This window comes from Aethalodelphis obliquidens, unplaced genomic scaffold (genome assembly GCF_003676395.1).
Source record: "Aethalodelphis obliquidens isolate GAN/ISIS:26980383/991018 unplaced genomic scaffold, ASM367639v1 scaffold8, whole genome shotgun sequence".
Classification (NCBI taxonomy): domain Eukaryota; kingdom Metazoa; phylum Chordata; class Mammalia; order Artiodactyla; family Delphinidae; genus Aethalodelphis; species Aethalodelphis obliquidens.
Genome location: NW_020837952.1, coordinates 32,004,643 through 32,022,736, shown reverse-complemented (window position 1 = coordinate 32,022,736; position 18,094 = coordinate 32,004,643). Strand labels below are relative to the sequence as shown.

The 18,094-nt window shown below is 34.0% G+C and overlaps 1 protein-coding gene across 1 annotated transcript in view; it reads left to right on the top strand.

The window, feature by feature from the left end:
• MGAT4C (MGAT4 family member C) overlaps positions 1-18,094 on the top strand; it is a 616,445-nt gene that overhangs the window by 85,608 nt on the left and 512,743 nt on the right. The window lies entirely within an intron of this gene.

The window sequence follows — 18,094 nt, the reverse complement described above, 5'->3', positions numbered from 1 at the left end:
AATCAGAATTGCCCCTCCCTTTCCTTCCTTTCTTCCTGAATTGGTTTAATTTCTGAAAAGTTTATACAATACAATATCAGATGGTGAGGCATCTGGCCTTCAGCCTTCCTTTGTCCTACACTGACATCTGTTGCAATGTACAATCACATCCGCTATCCCCACCATACTGGCATCTGCTGAGGTTTCTGTATACCCACCTGGATTTTTGACATACATCCTACAGTGCTCTTTGTTATAATTTACTCTCATCATGACTACAAATCCCTTTAACATCTGCCAGTTTTCTCATTCTCAGCCAAGTGTCTTGTCAGAGGTAAAGGAAATCCTGTTTCTTTCTCTTGTCACCCAGGGACCACAGGAGACTTGCTGTGGCTGCCTTGTGTCTTCTTTAGCAGCAAAGAGACATCTCAACCCTCTTACTCCTATTTTCATTGGGTTACTAGGGAATACTAAAAGTGTGTTTTTCTCACATCATTTCAGAAAAGCTTAAGAGCAAATGCATCCTTTATTCCTGGAACTTCAAACTGTTTAGTACTTTCTGTAAATATCCCTTTTACTTTTTACTGACTTAAGAGCAGATAAGATAGTCATAAAATTCACCTTAGGCCTAAACCAGGGTGTAAATGTTTCTCTCTAACACATTGTTCAACCTTTCTCTGTACCAAGGGAGCAATTGTTCTTTTTATTCTAATAAAGAGGAAGAGGGATTTAATGTTTCTATTCTTCTCTTTGTCTATTATATCAGTAAGATGGCTTTCATTAAAATAAAACCCAAGGATTTAGCGTATCTGCTTTTAGGTCTCTATTTTCACTTCATCCCATCTGGTTGTGCTGGGAAAAAAAGGACCACATGTTAAAGGTCAAGATATCTGATGGAGATTAGAGGGAGAGACTTGCATTTCTGTAGTATGGCAGAATGGGTAATCTGCCTATCTTTGGCTTGGGGAAAATATTATAAATGCTGAATAGATTAACACATTTAAATGCATTGATGAGCTGAGTGGAAAGTAAAGAATACTTTCAGGCAAAACTAAATGAAAAGAGAAAAAGTGGTAAGTAGAATGCTAGCTTCCACTTTGAGAACAACTGCAAATTTTAGTGAATTTGAGTTTTAGTTTTCATAGATTTACCAAACATAGAGGACACAGAGATAAGTCCAGTAGTTGCTTAAATTAGGAAGGCTAAAAGAATATAATCCCATCATAAAGCTGGATCCACCAAGTTGGCCAGTCCCTTGATGTAAGTGTAAAATAGATATAAATGTACATTTCTGGAGGGTGTTACAAGAAGACATTTCTATCTTGAATTGTGCCGAATGACTGGGAAAAATAATCATTCTAGCTAAAAATAACCCAAGTATTGGATTGTATGTAGCCTGAATTATGTGATGTGAAAAACTTTAATGCAATACTATAGTTTAAAGCGGTCCTAGGTTGGTATAGCCCCCAGTCACCTGGCAGAAACAATTGTGAATTTTCTTTGGAAGAATCTGTTTTCAGTCTAAGCCACAAACAATTACCACAAATAAAATTTTAAGAAACATAAATTTATAATAAAAACATAAAACACCCAAAGAAACAAGCTACTACAAGCTAGAGTCTCCAGAAATTAGAGACGGAATATCAAAACTGAACAATATAAAATAAATATGCTTTATGGAATGCATAAATAGAGTACTGAGAAAAAGAAATCAACAAAAAAATGTTAAAAAGACCGAGAAGATTTAACAAAAGACTCAAGAGAATGGTTTGATATTGAAACTATTGTTTTAGATCAGAGTCCCTAGAATCAGTTTCTGAGATATACACTTGAATGCAGGAGGTTTAATTGGGTGTGTTCTTCAAGGAGTGGGCACCTGTAGGGCAGTACAAAAAAGCCTGACTGAGTGATGCAGTTGCAACAGGAGCCTTAACTGATCTTATAAACTCTGGACCCAATCACTTCTAAAATTACTATTTAAAAACAGACATATTTTAGTGTTTCTGTCTATTATACAGAACAGTGACCATCTCCCAGATTGAATATAATGGTCATAAGCGGGAAATGAGATCATAATCATGAAAATTCTTTAAGGACTCTAAAAGTTCTGTGCAAATGGGTTATCATGACCATCTATCCAGGAATCAAAAGCACAGCCACTGTAGTCAGATAATCTCAATTCACTTCTGACTCTGACACTCACTAGCTAGTGAACCAAAAGCAAATTACTTTCTCTCTATGCCTTAGTTTTCTCACATCTAGAGTAAAATAAATAAAAATTACTTTGTAGCATTGCTGTGGAGGACTAAATAAGATGAACTTACCTGGAGAATAAGTATAGCACCTATTATATAACTATAGTTTATTAAATATTATTTGATGTAGCAAAAGTACTTTTATTGTTTATTTTTGGTTGTGATGGGTCTTTGTTGCTGTGCGCGGGCTTTTTCTGTTTGTGGCGAGCGTGGGGCTACTCTTTGTTGTGGTGCGCGTGCTTCTCACTGTGGTGGCTTCTCTTGTTGCGGAGCATGGGGTCTAGGCGTGCAGGCTTCAGTAATTGCAGCACACAGGCTCAGTAGTTGCAGCAAGTGGGCCCTAGAAAAGCAGTCCCTAACCTTTTTGGCACTAGGTACCAGCTTCGTGTAAGACAGTTTTTCCACGGACTGGGGGTTTGTGGGGGTGGGAGTAGGGTTCGTTCAGGCGGTAATGCGAGCCATGGTTCAGGTGGTAATGTGAGTGATGGGGGGAATATTTCAGGTGGTAATGTGAGCGATGGGGAGCGATGGGAAGCAACAGATGAAGCTTCGATCACCTGCTGCTCACCTCCTGCTGTGCAACCTGGTTCCTAACAGGCCTTGGACCCGTACTGGTCTGAGACCCGGTGGTTGGGGACCCCTGCCCTAGAGCGTGAGGGCTTCAGTAGTTGTGGTGTGCAGGTTCTAGGGTGCGTGGGCTTCAGTAGTTATGGTGCATGGGCTCATTAGTTGTGGCTCACGGGCTCTAGAACACAGGCTTAGTAGTTGTGGTTCAGGGGCTTAGTTGCTCCGTGACCTGTGGGATCTTCCCAGACCAGGGATCGAACCTGTGTCTCTTGCAATGGCAGGAGGATTCCCAACCACTGCACCACCAAGGAAGTCCCCAAAGTACTTTTAAAAAGAAAGAGGAGTATCATAATCATAATCCCTAATTTAGCATCTGCCTCACTTTTCCTATATTTATGATATGCTATTTTATCCCCTGTCCCCAAGACATTTTCTGACCATGGCACATGCAGAGCCTAACTCCCATGCCAGAAGCAAAATAATAGTTTACTGAAGTTTGCCTTTACTGGAATATATGTATTCTGCAACAGCAAGAGGTCCTTGACTTTTTCTCTGACTCTTTATATACAGTTATAGGAGAATATAAATGCCCATCCTACCCTTGTTATGGCAGCATATCACATATTTGCATGGTGATACTATTCCTTAGACTAAGTATTTTAGGGTATGTTTGGGTTGATTCCTTTCGCTTTACTACTACATTTACAAAGCAAGTATAATTATAGTATTGAGATTTTTATTGGCAGAAGCATTCACTGTTAATCAAATAACATTGAAAAATATGTTTTGTATCTGTGCCCTGAAAAGACTATATTGACTTTCTTCTTGTGTGTGTTTGTTTTCCTACACTTAGAACAAGCCAAGGTTCCATTGTTTCTTTGAATAAAGTCCCTTTATCCTGGCCCCTAGAAAAGAGCAAAATTACTGCTAATTTTTATGGTTCAACTTTTCAACCTATCCAGTTGCAGTTGAAATAAATCTCATATAGAATCTGATCCACAAGTTGATTCCTTTACATCAATAAACAAGTCTTTGTTTCATTCTCTATGTTTGACCAGATTTAACCTGTTCTTCTTTAAAGAAAAAAATCTGGGGCAACTTGACCCCTACCATAAGCTGTCAAGATGAAAAATCCACACTGTAATGTCAATTTGCAATGCTTGTGGTTCAAAGAAGATTTGTGGCACATGTGATTTATTTTCAATCACCTAAGATTTAACAAAGAAACTATACTGTAATTAATCTCAAAAAAATCGAGAGGTAATTTATTTTTACAAATTTTAGTTGAACAGCAAAAGCATGTCATTTCTAAAGATGCTATTAGGAAAAACAATAACACAACAGCTATTGAAGTGTGTATAGAGTGAATATTTTAAAATCACAAAGAAAAAAAAGCAACACCTGAGGAAAAACTAATACAGATCTCTACAGACATTTTGGTATGATGATTTCATGGTGTTAAATAAAATGATTTAACATCATTTAAAAATGATTTTAAATGATTTCATGGATGTTAAATAGATGGAAGTGATGTATAACATCTTTTCAGGGCTTTTATTATGCGATTAAGCTCCTTTTTCAAATGCATGTATGTCATCCTATTGAGTCCTTCTAATAGAGATAATTTTAATGCAGATTTTGGTTATCTCAGTAAGGAACTTAACAAAAATAAATTAGTTGAAGTGAAAATTCAGCGATGTTGGGATGACTCCTATGTTTCAAATGCTCTGACACTTGCTCAACTTCAGCAAGTGATTTCTTGCAATTTTCAGCATCTTTAGGAAAATCTACTTTAGAATTAATCGCCTAATATTCACTTTTCAGCTGTATTCTATTCAGAATCAAACCTGTTAGACCTGCCTTCTGCTGAGTAAGTCCTTTGCTTCCTTACTTACACAATTTTATTTTCTTAATGGTAACATCTATGATTGCAAATTGCGCCTGACAAATTCTTCTTAAGGTCTTTTCCCTTGTTTTCCTGCAAAACCAATTTAGTCTTGTTTTAACTATAAAACCTAACTTATTAATCAACAATTCTTGTTAAGTGCAGAAATATTCTATTACCAAAAATCCATGTATGAATTAATTATTTTTACTCTTTTATTGCAAGTATATAATCATTAAATAGTTGGATGTGTTTTAACTGGTATTGAAAGACATCTAAGATACAATGTTAAGGCAAAAAGTGAGTTAGAAAATAGTGTGTTTTTATACTTACAGCCATGTGTATAAATATATTTGAACATGAGCGAATAATGTTAAAATATGTTAGTACATACATGGAAAAAATCGGCCATAAAATGCAGAAAACTTAATAATATTCCTTTCTTAAGTGGGATCGTAGTGAACATTCATTTCTTATATCTGTATGTGTTATTTTTGGCAAATGAGGTTTTATTTTGTTTTGATTTCTTATAATAAAACATGGGAAAAAACCAGAAGCATGTAAATCCACATATTAACAATGACTAGCTTCAGGAGATATGATTATAGGCAATCTTAATTTTCTTCTTGGCTGTGTTTAATATACATGTTAATGAATAAGAGTTATCAGTTTAGGCAATGCAAGGTAGAATCATATTAATGGACTAAAGTTTAAAAACTCCCTCATTTGTGGTACTTATAAAAACATCTCATTCTTTATACACTTTTTCTTTGTAAATATGATTTTACATATATGGTTAACTTTATTTTAATGAAATTTATTTATTAATAAACTGCCTTAAATGTGTGAACATTGTTAAATCACCAAACCAAAGGTAATACATCACAGCCAAGTTATTGCTTGACTTTCTCAAAAACTTCTCTGCTTGATTGCCTGGAGATTAGCAATTAAGTACGATTTTTTTTTTAATTATATTTTGGTTCTTTATTTTCCTTACCTTTTGTCCTTGTGGTTATGCCATTTTTTTTTTTTTTATATAGGGTCACAGGTAATGACAGTAAAATAACAATATACTGCCTTTCATATACAACAGGGAAAAGACATTAGGAAGATTAGTTTCTATTTATAAGAAACATTGAAACCATAAAAGAATAAAAAATCATATTCAGTAAGCCCTTGTTTTAGATATGTCTTTCCCCTGCATTGCAATGTGCTGAATCACTCTTTCTTATGAACCACATGAATATTTAGGTTTCATTAATTTATTTTAAAATTCCCTGTTTTGTTCCTAATTATCCTCTTAATTTTTCTTACTATTATTGTCTCTTTTTGCTTCTTCAGTCATTGCCAGCAATATTTAAGGTCTCTGATAGTTAATGGTAATGTCAGAGGACATTTTCTGGATCCAAGCCAATCATAACATCTTTCAGTAATGTTCATATATATCAAGCTTGCCAGCTACTTACCAGTGCATAACAGAAGATAAATGTACACTACTGTACTACCAAGGATAAAAGAATCCAAGCCATCTGACTGCTAGCAGCCTAATTTTTACATAGCTGTTTACAATTCTCATCATGTTATAGCAATAGGATTTATTAATCCTTCTGACATTTTTCTCTTTGACAGCTTCTCAGCTTCTGTTATATCCTTCTTGGATGGGTAAGTACTATATGCTATTCTGAAACTGTGAGTCAAGTTTTGTATGTTGAGACTGTTTTAGACACTTAGTCTACTAAAGTGTAACAACTTGGATTTAACCCTATCAAAGATAAAAAAAATAGGGCTCAAGGGTTCAAGAAAAGTGAAATGAAGAAAAGTGAATTCAGAGATGTCATTGCAATGGAGCCTTTCAATATTTTTAACTCAGAGTGGGTTAAACTATAACTTACATTATAGTTTCTACGGGCAGGCCTTAGCATTTTACTCCAAATGGAAAACATACTTTTAAGACAGCTACATTCTTTCAAGAATATTCAAATGGTTTGATTTAGGAATATTTTTGCTATAATATTTTGAATTTTACATCTTTTTAACTCTACATTTTCAAATTAATTTCAAATCATTAATAATTAGTTAAAACCACCAATTCAAGGTGGTATTTGTCTCTTTATTGTGTATTACATTTTATTTAATTACTATTAAATAAGATTTGAAAATATATATTATATACGTTAAATACAAACAGTAAAAACAGAACAAAATTATTCAAAGGATGTGTGTGTGTGTGTGTGTGTGTGTGTAGATCCACATACTAACAATGACTAACTCCAGGAGACAGAATTATAAGCCATCCTAATTTTCTTACTTCTTATATATAATACTTTTATTTATATATACAAACACCTGAATTTATCATTTATTACAGCCAAGCTCTAAACAAGGTTATGCTGCTAGAATCTATAGCAAAAAGGAGAGAAAATATTTAAATTCTGTTATTCCCTTTGTCCAGTAAAAGAAATCAAGTTTTTGTTTAATGTGGACAGATACATTTCTTTATGCCAGTGAATCCAGAAGCAATTCAGGCATATAAAATATATTAGTTAGATTCATGTTGTCAACCATAAATTTACCCAGAAATTTTATTCAGATGTGTAATTTATATTACCCATCTGATCGGATCTTTGTCTGATCTGTTGCTTGAAAATTGAAATCCTATCTTAGTTTTGTCTTAAGTTAGTCTCTTAAGTTAATGAAAATTTTGTTATATAAAATAAAGATGATATGGTTTCATGTTACTTCCTCATGATCTAATTTGATACATTTAGTTTAAAATTTTAAAAGGAAAATATAGTTATGAGATGATCTCACTCAAATTTCAGGTGTTTCACACTTTTGTCAAGTGATAAATGCTGTTTCTGTTATGATTATTTAAAATTTTGAGATGAACAACTAAAGCAATATACTCTCGTATTATTAGAGAAGGATCCATGATCTTTAGACATTGACATTCTTCTGTGAAAGTTTTGGAGTATGATTACATGTTTCCTTAACTATTCAGATGTTTTCTATCATATTTCTTCAAAGATGTAAAACAAAGTGTTAATTCCTACACATGTAGGAAAAATTCAAACATGTTATGCATTTTGTACATTTGATGCAAGTTAGAATCTGTTTTAACCTTAGAAAGGAACTTGTTTGAGATAGTATAATTCTTCACCATCTTATTAGAAAGTCATAGTATTTGTCTAAAGTATTTTGAACACAGGTGTGGCAGTTGCACAGGGTTACACAGGATAAGAAGGGAGTGTTGGTGATTTTCATCTCTGTGTCTATCCGATTTCTTGTGGAGTCTTTTGTCTGATGTAGTTTAACTCAAAATCATTGCTATATATAGCCAAATTGTGTAATTTCCCAGAGATTCAGAAAACTGGTAAGTAACCAATGGAGAACCAATTAACTAATGATTAATTTTCACATACGTTCTTATTCATTAAAAAAATGGGGGAAGAAAAGAAAAATATGGTATACTCTAGATTCATCAGTTTCAATCTCTTTTTATGGTATACAGTAAAGTTCTAGAAAATGTCACAAGGTTAAAAAAATTTGATTTTTATGTCACTAGTCTTTATTAATGACTATCAGAGATCCTTTTAAAGTCAGTGTTTATTTTAAATTTTCAGTAATTTACAAAATAATGTTTTATATTCATGTCATTAAAATGACATTTCACCAAGAGCAACTCCATTTCCCCAAATTAGCACATCCTCATATTTTCTTTCTGAAGTCACATAAATGAATTAAATATTTTGTAACTGTTGTTATCTCATGCATGGTAGAAAAGTTTGGACCATTGCTAATAATAATTATTAGTAATTTTATATACATATATAAATCTATGTATAAAATTTATGTAAAAAATTACTGCTTGATTATTCCTCATAAGATGTTAGACCAGAGAAAGTACAGGCCACAAAAGATAGCTCTGGAAGTGACAGTAACAGATTTAAAGCATTGGATTACCTGGTTTTGTAACACTTATTAATAAATAAAGATTAATTTCAGAATATTATTAGGATATCTATAATTCTTTCAAAATTCAACTACATAGAGCTTCACAGTTTGAGGAGGGTCAGTGGTGTCGAAGAGGTCATAAAAAGGTAGTTGCATCTCACTCTTCACACATCACGAATTCATGATTTTAAGAGAATTATTAATTGTTGGGGTGCTAATTTTCCATTAACTATTTTAAATTGTAATTAATGACAAAGTGTATATTTTGAATCATAATGGAAATATTTCATATTTTTTAAAAATCCTATATATGATGAAAATCTATGAAAATTTATTTTTATTGAGGTTTGGATTTTTTCAGCATCTTATAAAAGTCAAATTTATAATGTATGGGTGCTTTGTAGAACAAGTACATCTCCAGATAAAGGAAAAACTTACATATACTTACAGAGGCCTCACTTCCCTAAAACCCCAAAGCATCTTGACTCTCTTTTGTATTACTCTTTTAATTTTTACCTAGATCATTTAAGATATACAGATACACAATTTGCAGACATGCAATTTCATAAATACTTTCAGAGATGAGAAATTGAATTACATGCTGTTTACATATTTACCAGGGAACTTTATTGCAGTCATTATATTTTATTTTTTTATTCTCTGGACGATTTTAAAAGATTATAATAGCATTTTTAAGTATTTAATTGTGAATTTCTAAAGAGCAGTGATAAACACGGCAACATTAGTTTTCTGATATTCTCAAAATTCAAAGAATAATAAAAGCCAATTTCCTTAGTCAATTGTTATATAAATTACTGAATAAGTATTGTGTGATGAGGCTATCAGTGTATAAAATTGTTTTAAAGACCTGGAACATGAATTCAACCTCAATGCAGTATATATGTCTCCATATTCTTCTCAAGAAGCAGAACCTGCCTATTATCAGCATATACAGAATATGGTGGACGTATGTTTTTCATATGAACACCATATCTCTTCCACTAAAATAACCCAGTTCATTCCACGTATGTCAATAGGCAGGGGCCCAGATTGCATCCCTTCATAACCCCCCACACCATAATGAGAGACATATAATTCAGGCCTCATATATAATTAAAGCTCACTGTACTGTTGGTCAGACAGATTGGTTTAGGGATGTGTGAATAATCTGTTAGGTCAGGTTAGGTTACTGCCTTTGTCCCTATTTGCTACTCTGAAGGAACAAAGTAAAGGAAAGCTGAGATATGAATAGAAACAGAGTCACTATGTCATTGTTTGTGACCTAAAATCTTTTCAGTAACATCTGCCAGTATATTCACCTTTTTAAAAAACGCATTCTTATTTTGAGAATGATTCTTGATAAATGCATTAAGAAATATTGACTTAGTGGGATATATTTTGGGATTTCCAGGTCATTCATTTTCTGTGATGGCCTTGATAATAGTATGTTGGCTGAATCCAAATTTTGTTGTGTGACCACGATCTAGACTTTCCACAAAATTTGTTAAATTAGGGGAAAACGAGGTATTTACATACATATTTTTTGCAGTGTGAATGTGTATTTGTGTGTATGCACACGTGTTTAATTTTTTGGGAGATAAGTTAATTACTAAGAAAAGACTATAGCAGAATTACGTTTTCAATCTTTTATTGACATCTAGAGAATAGACCACAGCTTCAGACGTTTAACTATTCTAAGGACTCTGGATCTGTTTTTCATTGTCTTTTAGGATCTTTGGAGAAGCTGCATGCATAGAGTCTTATATGACCTGAAGCAGTGCTCCTTTCCCCAATGAAAATGAATAGTTTTCATTCTATATACTGCTTGTTTCATTCTATATATTGCTGGTATGCATAGCTAAGTATGCCCTGTCTCCTGCTGCCATCCTTATTTCTTCAGTTCTTGAGATCACTGATGGGAGAAAAGGACAATTACTAAATGACATCTACAAAATGCTAAAGTGCTGACCCATCCATAAGATTCTTCTATTTACTGTCCTTATTATTTACGTTGATATTTACTTAATCTAGGATGTACACTCTTAACATATGGGGTGATTTAATAAGACCATGGAAATAAATATTATCCACTGTTCTTTCTTTCATTGAATTACATGAGATTAGGAATATCTGGGCTAAGGTTTCCACATAAAATGCTATAACATCTTTCGATGTACTCTTTTAAAATATACAGTAGAAGATGCCACTGAAGCATGGTATGCTGTATATTACCAGTGGAATGGACTTGTGCAACTGAGGATATGGTTTGAACCCTCTGGCAAGCACCATGCTTTTTTTTTTTTTCAATCAATTTTACGTTATCAAATGTCTTGTGGTCACTTTAAGACAAAAACACAATCCCGATATGGTAAAATTTAAATGACTAACCCCATGTTAAAGTCAAATGCTGAACCTAATTTAAAGTTATTTCCCCTTCCTTCTTAGGGAACTTGAAATGAAAGGCAGAGCAGTGATTCTTCACCTTTTCCAGCTAGCAGTCCCTCAGCTTTTTAGCCAAGAACTCTTGAGTCTCCATGGTCAAAGTAGAAGGATGAGGAGAGAAAAGCAGATAAGAGCATTTTAATGATGAATTCAGTCCTTCTGGGCCAGATTCATTGCTCTTGTCAAACTTTTTTTTTCTTATGGACCATTTCTGTGGCTCTCATTGCTGGCCCCCTTTCCTTGGTATGGTCAGGATCTCTCTTCATTTGTTTGTTCTAACTCAACCTCCAATGCTGACATAATGCATATCGGCCGCTTTGGCTAAGGCCCTAGAAGGTCATCCTTTTGGACAAGATGCCTTATTATGTGAGTACAGGCCAGTCCTCCTATTGCTAGATCCACACTTAGTACATCAGCTTCTTACATTTTTGACCCACCATCAGGGCACATGATGTGATTTTGCACCTGCGACCTTCTGCTATTTCCCTTTTAGCTTTCTCAAGCATGGGTCAAGAACCGTTCTCAGTGTCACACCCCCTTCAGTGACACATGTAAGATTCCTTGACTGGTCTGTTGAAGTTTCTCTCACCAACTCAGGATTAGTTTTACCCTCCACTTTTTGAAGTATGGGTGTAGGAGGGATTATGAGAGAGGACAGAGTATACGATTCAGTATTCCGCTCTCTCCAAAGAAATATTCTTCAAATATTCTGTCTTTATTTTCCAACTCTCAACCATTTGCATCATTGATGTAACTGAGGGAATTCATTTTAATTATCAACTTGAATTTCTATAAATGATCCATCTATTATGTATTGGTGACTAGGCAAAAATTTTATTTTTAACATGCTGTTATATTAATTTATATTCTAGAATTTTGTTTCATATTTTAGAATTTCCTTCAACTAACTAATGCGTGTCCTAAGGTCATGAACTGTGACTTTTATTCCTTTTATTTTTCATATTGGTCCTGACACAGATAAGTCATCATTAACTCTTTTTGGATGGATAATTGAATCAGACTTTAAAAAGAGAAAAAAGAAAGTTGGGAGCTAGATCCTGAATGGGGAAAACCTAAATCATAGATAGAAAATACAAATGTTGATATCAGTAGAGCCTAATTGGAGTAGTACTTCAGAGGAAAGATAATATATAAAGCACTTTCATATTTAAAACATGTCACATATTCTTCGACACACCTCCCATCAGGCCAAGTCTATGTCCACTCCCCTTGAGCCTAGAGATGGTCTTTGTGACCACCTCAATGAATACACTACAGAAGTGATAGTGCCTTACTCTGTCTGAGGCTTGATTTTAAAAGTTCATGTAGCTTTTGTAGGTCTCTCTTGGGACACTTGCTTTGGGAGGCTTTAGCAACCAAAAAATCTAGCAGTTCTGAGGACACCAGGTAGAGAGAGAAATCAAGACAGTTGGAATGGAAATATTTCATTTTAAGCCAAATTTGGAGGAATTATGAAGCAGTTGGGATTTGCTTTGTTCACCAAACAAAAAAAAAGTATCTCATTTCAGACTCTGTACACTGCAAAGTATTTTCAAATAAGGTTACAGATTCCAGTCAAAGATCGAATTCAAGATTGGCCTTTGTTAAGAATCAAGAAAGATCTAAGTTCATGTTTTACAAGCCCTCTTAAAGAGACAAAAAGCCTTCTAAGCATGCTAAGACTGTGCTTCACAGATACTGTCTGTAAACAATAGGACATCAAGGAATTTTAAGTATTTTCCCCACAGCAGCTTTAAAAGTATCCCAAGATAGAAAAGAGCTTTCCCAAAAGATATTTCTGATAGTGTATTTTCTCTAATAGGAAGAACTATAAATCAATTCACAAAAAACCCACATAATTTTAAAGAAATTTTATCAGATGAGACTAAAAGGACAGAGACAATATAAAATTAAAAGAAGACTTAGACTCGAAAATTTCCATGGGCTGGAATCAGGCTGAGAAAATATTCAGATTCAAACACCAATTATTTCTCTAAAAAAAGAAGGATGACTCAGAAACCAAAATCAGGACCCAGAGGCAGAGTTGTAGAAAAAACATTTCTAGGCAATAAAACTAAGCCATTATTAAGAAACTGGCAACAGATACCCAGCTGGATTTCAGAAATACTATGAATCAGTGACTCTGTTTGTCTCCCATTTGATATATTTTGAATGCGCGTATATAGAGCAGTCATCCCATACCTGAGCCATCAGTATATGTTGGCTTTATGGTGGGGAGATAACTTGTCTATTCAGTTCACAGGTCTTAAGACTGAGAGAAACAGTAATGAAGAAGCTGTACTGAAAGAACAACAACCAGAGAGCCTCATATGTGCCCAAATCTGATTTAGACAAGTTGCTGCAACTTGGACCTGAGTCTGATGCTATAGTATAGGATATGAGATATGTGGGGGTCTTGGGAGTGAGTGGGTGTGTTTTACATGTAAAAAGTGTAAATACTTTGTGGAAAGAAGGTGGACTGTGCCTCCAAGTTCTTTGACACTCAACAGTTCAAGAAGTGGGGGCCTGTATGCCTGCTCTCCCGGAACCTGGACAGGATGTTGTAACTGCCTCATAAGATAGAATGTAGTAGAAGGAATGCTGTGTGACTTTGGATAAAAATCCGTGCAGCTTCTGCCAGTTTTTCTAGGGACATTTGCTGCAGAAGACCATCAGCCACCATATAAAAAACCCAGCTACCTTGAGGCTACCACGTGGAGATATCAGGTGGAGAAACCATATTTAAAGAGAAGTGATGACCAACCAGCAACCCCAGTTGTCTGGCACTCACTGTTTGAGTCTTTCAAGCTACTCAAGTGTTGAAGTCTTCAAGATAACCCCATCCCTGACACGAGACACTGTGCAACTACTGCATGGGAAACTCAAGTCAGGGGAGAACTGACTGAGCCCACTGAAGTGCTGGATTCATGAACAAATAAATGATGCTGCTGTTTTCAGCCACTATCTTGGGCTGCTGCACAGCAACAGATAGTCAGAACAAGAACTATAAAATACTGAGAACTTTTTTTCCTTTAGAAAATACATGAAAAATTAACTAGTTGTAGGCTTTATTTTACCAATATGGTTTAGATCAAGATTCCTGATAGCAGCGCTATGGACATTTGAGGCCAAATAATTTTTGTTACTGGGTGCTTCCCTGTGTTTTATTGAATGTTTAGCAGCATCTCTGCCCTGTTCTCACTAGATGCCAATGGCACATAATCCTTCTAGTTGTGACTACTAAAAATGTCTCCAGACATTTCCAGAAGAGGCAAAATCACTCTTGGTTGAGAATCACTAGTTTAGATAAATTTAAGGGAAGAATGGTAGGAGAAAAATAAATCCTGGGAAAGAAAAGAGTATGGAAAAAAAAGAGTATGAAACTTTCTAGCCTAAATAGCAAATAATTTATATCAAGTCCTCTAATAATAAACCATAAAGTAGAGACACTATTGAAACAAGCGTATTCTAGAATCAGATGTTCTGTTTGCAAAATCTTCAAAATATCCATGTTGTCCATACTTGTGTAACTACATAGGATTAGAGGCCCATTAAGTTATGGGGTTATTGAGGTTCACCTTGACTAATTGTTTTATTTGTTTCTGGCAATTTTGTATCTCTTATTTCAGGCTTCAGCTGATTTTTCATGTTATTTTCTATTGTTTCAGTAAAAAAGTACTTTTAGAAACTAATGGCTTTCCAAGAGATGAGTTTTGTCCCTCAGATAACCCCATAATTTAGCATTTCAAGCTTTTAAAATACTTATCAAGAAACAGTTGCTAATTGAAACCAATGAGCTATGCTGTACATTTCTGACAGCATAATGTACCTCTTCAAATTTTGGTAATAATAATTGCATGGCAACTTACAATTCAGAAAGGAAACACTATCAGAATTTTTAGCCATGAAAAAAAAAGGATTAGGGTTTGGAGTGAGGGGACATTAGATTTTAGTAAGAATCCTTGTTTTCTCCTGTAGTGTGAATATTTTAAACTATTAACACATTTCTGGTTTTTCACTTTTATAGAATCCATATTCTTATATAAGCCATTTAAGAATGGGTGTTAGTTATAAAGCAGAAACTAACAACCATTGTAAAACAATTATACTCCAATAAAGATGTTAAAAAAAAAAAGAATGGGCTCTGTGTAGTCTGTTGTAATTCATTAGATTTGTTTCAAACTTTTCTTTCTGAACTAGGGTTATTACGATAATTATAATTTCTAGTTTTCCTTTTTTTTCTAATTGTTTAATCATCCAGAAGGAGGTTGGTTGGCCAAGAAGACAGTGAATGCGTTCATTTTGTTTCCATCTTGGGACCAATAATACTGCCATTGTTTCCTAACGATTCTGTTTCTAGTGTTGATTGTCATAAGCAGTAAGAAACCATGAGAAAGTTAGTGGAAATTCAGTTTTACAATTGGACAGTGAAAATCTATCACCAGAACAATGAAGATAGCTCAGGGTGTAGTTTATAGTGCTAGGAGGTGAGAAGCATTAACTACATGTTTAATGGGCAAGGGATTCTCCTATGCTCCCAATGTAGCATCATGTTTCTACTGGAAGTCTAAGTAAGCTAGTGCCTCATAATATTCTGGACTTAACTTTCAAATATACAAGACATTATCTTTTTCTTGGTAATTGGCATGTCACTATTATAAGACATATGTCTGTCATCAGTTGACAGCTACCACTTATCAGAGGGATAGGACATTCATTGCACAGAGCATTCAAATAGATTAAATAAATTTTCTTCTTTTTACAAAACTTTACATGGTGCGATGACATGTAAATTGATTTGTAAACTATTCATAACTTCTAGATGGGTTTACCTCTTTCATTTTTCAGGAAGGAAGGACTTGTCAAGTTGGATTGATCTGGCATGCCAGTACATTAGCCCTTCTATAACTGATTTTCATTTTAATGTTACTCTCTTTTTTGCAAGGGCAAGATGCTAAATGAGATGAGATAATTTACATTTTGTCACATTTGCTTTCAAAGATTAATGTACACCAACAAGAGGAATCAAAAAGATAATATTAGGTAGAGCGAAGTTATGAAGCAAAGGCAGTAAGTTACTATTGAAAAGCAAAATTAGATGGTATGTTGTTTATTAAAATGGTTTCTTATCATTTATTCAAAATAAATGAACAGAGCAGTGATACCTAAGAGCTTACATTTTGAAATGTGGCAGATTTGAGAATGAAACCTAGATCTGCAGTCTTATGGTCCTGTGATATTCATTTACTTCTCCAGTGCTTTTATGTTCACACATACACCAAAAGGAACAAGGGCAACTCTTTAAAAGGTTTTGTGTATGAATGAACATCCCTAAATCAATTTAAATATTATTATTAATATTATTGTTATACTTTTTAAAATAAAGGGACAATTTATATATTGATTATTATATATAATCGATAAGGTTCAACTCATATAATGACATAAATTATCATGTGACTTATGGTGGAATTCTTACAACTTCACGGTTATTTCTCAAATGTGTCATATGATCGGAAATGATACTGAAAATTTTTTGTTCACTTTTGCTTGGAGCTGTCTTATTCTGACTCATAACATACGTATATTACTTTAATAGATTCTCAAATGATGCCTTTCTATTTCTCCTTCCTTTTCTTCTCTCCCTCCTTCCTTTCTTCCTTTCTTCCTTTCTCCCTCTCTCACTCCCTCCCTTACTCCTTCCCATTCACCCTGTATATTTACTGAAGATTTAATATGTGTCAGATACAGAGATAGACTCTGCAAACATAACACTGAGAACACTGGAGCATTTGTTCCCAAGGTACAACCCCTCTAATAGAAGCAGAAAAGTCATGACATTAAGAAGAATTAAATACTAACCTGTGTGTGGCAAACGAACAAAAAAGTATCACAAAGGAACAAGACATTGGTTATGTTTTCTTTCTGTGTTTACTTCATTCCCCAACTTGTCCATACCTGGAATATATATTGTTGCACCGTTTAATGGATGTCTATAAGGTGTTCTTTCTAACAGAAATTTAGTTCTGTTGTTTCAAATATGAAATTTCTATAATGGTTATGATGACTCACAGATACAGTATAACCTAGTCACTGTGTGTACTCACTATGTGTATCTTTCATAGTCTGCTTCTACCGTAACTGTCTAACGTTATTTTGTATGCAAAATATCGAAAAATCTTTATTTTTATTTAATTCTGTTTGGCTTATATTTTGTTCTGACCTCCTGTCATAGATCACAGTAGATCACAGTACTTTTGAGAAAGTAGGGCTCAATACCTTAATAGATCAGTCAATAAATGATGAAATGAATGAATAAACACATGATTGATGAACTGAATGATTGGCTGACTGAATGAGAACCATATGGCATATTTTTCTTGGTGTTCTCTGTGCCTAGAATATCTTTTCTTATGTATGTACATATCCCAGGCTTCAGTTTCCTGCTATTTCATTCTCCTTTGATCAAATCAGTTGATAATGCCATCCTAACAAGTTATTGTTTATGTTAAACATTTTTCTATTAAATGCTTTTTGACATACCTTATGCCAATGTTTTCTTGTTTCATTTCCATGCCTTCTCAGATAGCTAACATGTAGAGAATCATCCATTGCATGCCTTCATCAATATTTTGATAAAACTATCTTTTTCTAAAGCCTAGAGTCTTCCAAAATTTACATATATATGTATATACACAAGTATATAGATATATATATTTCTATATATATATATATACATATATGTGTGTGTGTATATATATATATATATATATATATATCTACATAAGCTCGTGTGTGTGTGTTTTTGTATACATGCATCCCTTTATAGTGGAGGTACATGATCTTAAAATCCCATAAATACTAATATATTTAATAGGTGTTCCCCCTTATAAGCCTGTGGCTATAACAAATGTATGTTTTATTATGTGATAACCTAAGAATATGAATTAAAATTTTCAGAATAAGATGATATATCCTCAGAGAGTAGGGTCAACCTAATGCTTGTTGGTTT